We start from the raw sequence: 6,000 nt of genomic DNA on the forward strand, positions 1-6,000 counted from the left end.
TGTCATTTTCCTATTTAAAAAAAATAGAAATGACGTAAAATAACAGTTTTATACAACCATTTCTCTAAGCCCCAGTGATCCAATTCCCTTAATAATATCAAATAAACATTCTTGTTTCTACCTTTGCGAGATTAGCTAAGGTGAATTCATTCATTCTCAATTTGTGCCATCCTTGAAGTGGTGGTTGTCATTTGATACAACCCCTATGAGTAGTCAGTATCTGCAAGGATGTGTAGATAAAACATGAAATTTCGTAGGTTTGGAAATAGATTTGGTGTTCAATTGAATTGATTTGCCAAAACAAGAAAGAAAGAAAGAAATGTTAGAAAAATATCCACATCACGTATAATAAGAATAAATTACATGTTAATTATTTCTTATCATAAAAGGTTAGCTCAAATTAAAAATAATTTAATTTGGTTTAAACTTATTAGGCTTCAGTTATTAAATAAAGCATAGGTCAAATATGTGTTTATACTCAGTAATTTAATTTCTAGTTGGTGATGGATTGATTAAAAAATAAGGTTAATAGGTAAAAATAATGATCAGGAGTCATCACACTATCACAATTTATATAATGACATGTATAACTAAATTCGTATTTGTTATGTCAAATCCGAGAATTGACTAAACCGTAGCTCTGATACCACTAAATGTAACACTCCTAACTCGTGTCGTCACCAGAACAGGGTTACGGAGCAATACCAAGAATTTTCGAAACACTTTCATATATTTCATGTAAATTACTATTCATTAATAGAGGTTTATTCAAAACATCCCTTGATTGGACCCTCGAGGCCCAAAACGAGTATTAGAATTGATCCGACACTTAACCGAAAGCTCTAAGAATTTTTCGTAAAATTTCAAAAAATAATTTCTAAGGTGCAGGGCTCACACACCCGTGTGGTCTAAGGGACATGCTTGTGTGACCTTGGGACACGCCCGTGCTACAGGCCGTGTTTGACCCCGTGTAACTCTCTTACTTGTGCACATGGCCTGTAACAGCCCATTTTTAGGGTTAATCAAAACAGTAGTTTTGGGGCCACAAATTCAACGTCAAAAAACTTATTTTATTATTATTTTAATATTTACAGCATGATACTAGGGTTGTGTGAAAATGTCATGAAGAAATTTTACCGTTTGAGTGGTTTATTCAGTAAAAAGGACTAAATCGCATAAAGCGCAAAAGTTCAGTTCTATTAGCTAAAGGTGTCTAATAGCTATAGAACATTAAATTAAAGGTCCTTATGTTGATATTAATGGACATGAAATGGATGCTTAACATGTTTATTAATTAAGGATAATATAGTAATTTAGGAAATAAATAAGTTTAATAATAAAACAAACACTTGTATCATCTTTCTCCTTCAATTCTCCATCGAAAATGAAAAGTTTGAACAGCCATGGAACTTGAGTATTCGACCAAGCTTGGAAGTTAATTCAGTGAGTGGTTTTTGCCCGGTTTTTAATGATTTTTACGTTTTTGAGATTGTTACTTCGTAATCGAGCTAGCCCGTACCTCTGATCTCAAAAATATTAAAGTATTTGAATGTTGCCATTGTTGAATGCATGAGTATTTCGATAGTTGATGATGGAAAATAAATTATTGTTGTTGGATATACATGTTTTGCAAAGTGAATTTTGGTAAAAATGTCAATTTTGGACTAAATTATGAATTATTGAAATTATGTAGTTGAAAGTGTGATTATTTGGAAAATATGGGCTACTAAAGCAATAAGAAAAATTCGGCTAAGCATGGGTAGGATGAAATTGCATGAAATTGTGATTTTATGTGATAATGACTAAATTGCAAAAATGTGAAATAATAAGGGAAAAGTGTAATTTTGCCAAAATGTGTAAATTATGTTAAATTGAATGAATTAATGATTAAATAAGTAAATTTTGTTATTATATAGATCGAAAAAAATGAGATTCGGATCTAGAACGGGGGAAAATAAAGTATCGGATTAGTCAACCTAATTCGTTGTTATAGCGGACGAGGTAAGTTCGTATGCTAATAACGTATTTAAATTGTGTTTTAAATGCTTATTTATCATTGAATTTAATTGAGTTATATATGTTTCATTATCATTGAATTGCTACGAATGTTGAATGAGTAAATACGAGCAAGAATCGACGAAGTTACAATATCCGAAAGTTCCGTACGAACCTTAGGAATATTATAGGATACAAATGTCATGACATTAGGATTACCGAGATGTGATTACATGTAAGACCATGTCCGGGACATTGGCATTGTATTGTGATTACGTGTAAGACCATGTCTAGGACATTGACATCATTATATGATTTCGTGTAAGACCCTGTCTGGGACAATGGCATCGATATGTGATAACATGTAAGACCATATCTGGGATATGGCATTGTATGAGGTTTATGTGATTTCCGAGTATCCTTAACAATTCCGAATGGTTCAACGAGCATAGTTAAGACGAGAAGGAAAGTACAATTGAATTAAGTGATACAGGTTTGTACAGAACTTATATGAGAATCAAATGAAGGTAATTTGGTAAGTTTTTAGTGTATCATGTATATGAAATGAGAAAGATTTATGTATAAGTATGTTCCATGCCAAAATGTGTTTATTTGGCTATAATAAGGTATGAATTGAATGATATGTGAGATATGAGTTATAGTTGTTTTAACTAAATATACATATGATACATAGTTCACTTGGCTAAAGAAAAGGTGATGGTAATTGAATTGAATAAAGTTTTGCTTATGCATATGAAGATGTGAATGAATTGATAAGAAGTATTCATATGTGTTTTGAATGAATAAACTCATGAAATTCTTGATTAACTATGTACATGAATTTGAGATAGAATGGTGCAATCATATGAATTATATCATGTTTTGAATAATGGTTTTAAATGCAGATATTTAATAATATGAGTTTATTACCATACAAGCTTACTAAGCTTTATAGCTTACTTTGTGTTATTTTTCTATGTTTTATAGTGATTCAGACGTTCGCTCGAGTTGGAAGTCAGAGGAGATCGCATCACACTATCCGATTTTTGATTTCGGTATTTATACACTTGTGACTTGGTTATATGGCGTGTATAGGCTTGAGTCTTTTTTATAAAGGTTTTGGTGATGCATTTGACCATTTTATATGGCTTATTAATGACTTATGTTTGATGTGTAATTTTCCTTAAGTAATGGCATAATTTGGTATAGTTGGTGATGGTTCAAGATGATCATTTGGCTATTTGGTATATGTTGAGTATTTACTTATGAAAAACATGAATTTGGACTTAATAAATGAATTGTTAATAGATGATTTATGAGTCAAACTTTGCTTGTGATTGATAGTAGTAAAAACACATATTGAAATAGGTTGTATTAATGAGTATGATATGTACTTTGGTATATGATTGAATAGGCAAGTAATGAGGAATGAATCATGCTAGTTAGTATGTGTTTGAATGTACAAATGGTATTGATTTGAGTAGTAAACTGGTTAAAGATGAAATGGCATGATTTATATATGAATTGGCATGTTTTGGTTGCCTATAATTGCATTGAAATGGTATAAAATGATGTGGTTTAGGTATGCTTGGGGAGGGTGACAAATGTGGCTTAAACCAAGCCTAATTTCACCCTACACGGTTGAGCACAAGGGCGTGTGACTCGACCGTGTGTCTGCTGTAACTTAATTAATCAAGTTAGTGAGTTACACGGCTTAGACACACGGGCGTATCTACTGGCCGTGTGTGACACACGGGTATGGGCGTGTAACTGGTCGTGTGACCCAAGTCAATTTACCCTCTAGTTTTCCCACGGCTATGGCACACGGGCGTGTATTCGGCCGTGTGGTGCAAGTCAGTATGTATGCCTTGTTTTCACACCGCCTATGACACGGGCGTGTCTGGTGGCCGTGTGAGGCACACGGCCTGTTCACACGGGCGTGTGATCCCTTTATGCATGAAAATTTTCTAAATTTCCCAAAGTTTTCAAATGTTATCAGTTTAGTCCCGAACCTCTTCCAAGTATGTTTTAAGGTCTCGTAGAGCCTAATAAGGGACATTGTGATTATATTTGATTAATGTTTATGTGATAATGGATTCAAGTATGAGAAATGTTTGTTGTATGCTCTATCTAATCGATAATTCCTCGTAGCCATATTCTGGCGACGGATACGGGTTAGGGGTGTTACACAGCCATGCCACACGCCCATGTGCTAGACCGTGTGGTTAATTAATTTAATTTGAAATTAGTTGTAGGTTTCACACGGCCAAGATACACGCTCATGTTCTAGGCTGTGTTGCACACACAGCTAAGACAGATGCCCGTGTGCTCAATTTTAAGCATTCTATTTCTCAAATTAAGGGGCAAGGGTCACACGACCTAACTACACTCTTATGTTACCAGGCCGTGTGTCACACATGGTCTAGACATATGCCCGTGTGTCTGCCCGTGTGGACAAAATAAGGTCATTTCTAGCCATTTCTCACCCAAAATTACACCTAAGATCTGCACTTGAAACACTCATCCAAAACCAACCATTCCAAGCGTTTCTAAGCATTCAAGTTAAGCAATTTCCATCATTCATCATGGCATACCATTACATGCAAACATGCTCAAAATCTTACCTTGATTCAATCCATATATTAGACATAATTTGTGTTGGAACGCCGGTGCCTCCAAGGCGCAGCGGAAAAATAAAATAATTAAAACATCCCGGCGATCCAAACCAAGGATCCATGTGTAAGGAACGAATCGGGGTGATAAAAAGGGTTTCGAAATTACCGAAACTTCAATCTGAGTAGACAGCGACGCTTAGGCAACAGGAATGCTGAACCACTATCGAACCAAGCCACAACCTTTTCCGATGTCGGCCACTACGTAGTCCACCCGATTGACAATGGACGGTAGAAATCCTAGAAAACTATTTTCAGAGAGTATTTTGCTAAATGGCTGCTAGACCACATTGCATATTTTCGGGCTAGTTCTTATATATACTTTTTTGGGTTTTTACCCTTTCTATATATAACTCCCTCTTAATTGGTATATATTTATAACGAATTTTAATTCATTAAAATTAATCCGAACATAATAATTATCATTCAAATAAATATAATAATGTTTAACCGAAAAATTATAATTACATTAAGTATAATAAAGATTTCGGTAAACTATGTTTATTTAAACTTATATACGAACTAAATTCATATATCAATAAAATTATGTTCTGATTATGTGTACAACATCCTTGTACATATAGTATGTTCAACAATTTGATTGCCCAATTAAATTAATTCTATAATTAATTTAATTCATGTGACAACCAAGCAATATACCAACTATGTTTTACCTCGTTCATTTCAACCATAGGGTGTGACCTTATAGGTTATTGTAACGTTAGCAGTAATATTAGAACGAATCTAATGTTACAAACAATGAGTGGCATCTAGCAATGCATTAATGCTACCTAAGTTACAAGAAGTCATGATTCGACATAACCTTTTGTGATTAACCTTTCATGCATTAATCCTTAAGTCCTATATCTTTGGAATGGACACAAGTCATGGAATAGTCACACTTGCATAGTCCATCCCATGTTTCTTGATACCTTGAGTAGACTATGATACACAAATAAGTATGACATCTCATATCAACTTATTTGAGCATGGCCATGCATTTCTAGCCTCACTCAATCAAGTGGCCTGAGATATTACTTCCATTATGTAGGAGGGACTTATCCTATATTGATCAACTATATCCCTCAACATAGATTGTGGTATATCCAACATCAGTCTTTATAGAACAACCAGTTACGATGTTTGTTCGACTGTATCAAAATATACAACTCACGATGTTGGGATAAAGATGATCTCAAGTATGAGGATCATATACATATTAATCACTATGAGTAATGTTGTGACAATTACATAATAATCCAAGAAACATACTCATAGCGGGTCAATCCAATATGTTGTTCTCTAACACACATATTCATGCATTGATTCTGAC

This window comes from Gossypium hirsutum, chromosome A03 (assembly GCF_007990345.1).
Source record: "Gossypium hirsutum isolate 1008001.06 chromosome A03, Gossypium_hirsutum_v2.1, whole genome shotgun sequence".
Lineage (NCBI taxonomy): Eukaryota > Viridiplantae > Streptophyta > Magnoliopsida > Malvales > Malvaceae > Gossypium > Gossypium hirsutum.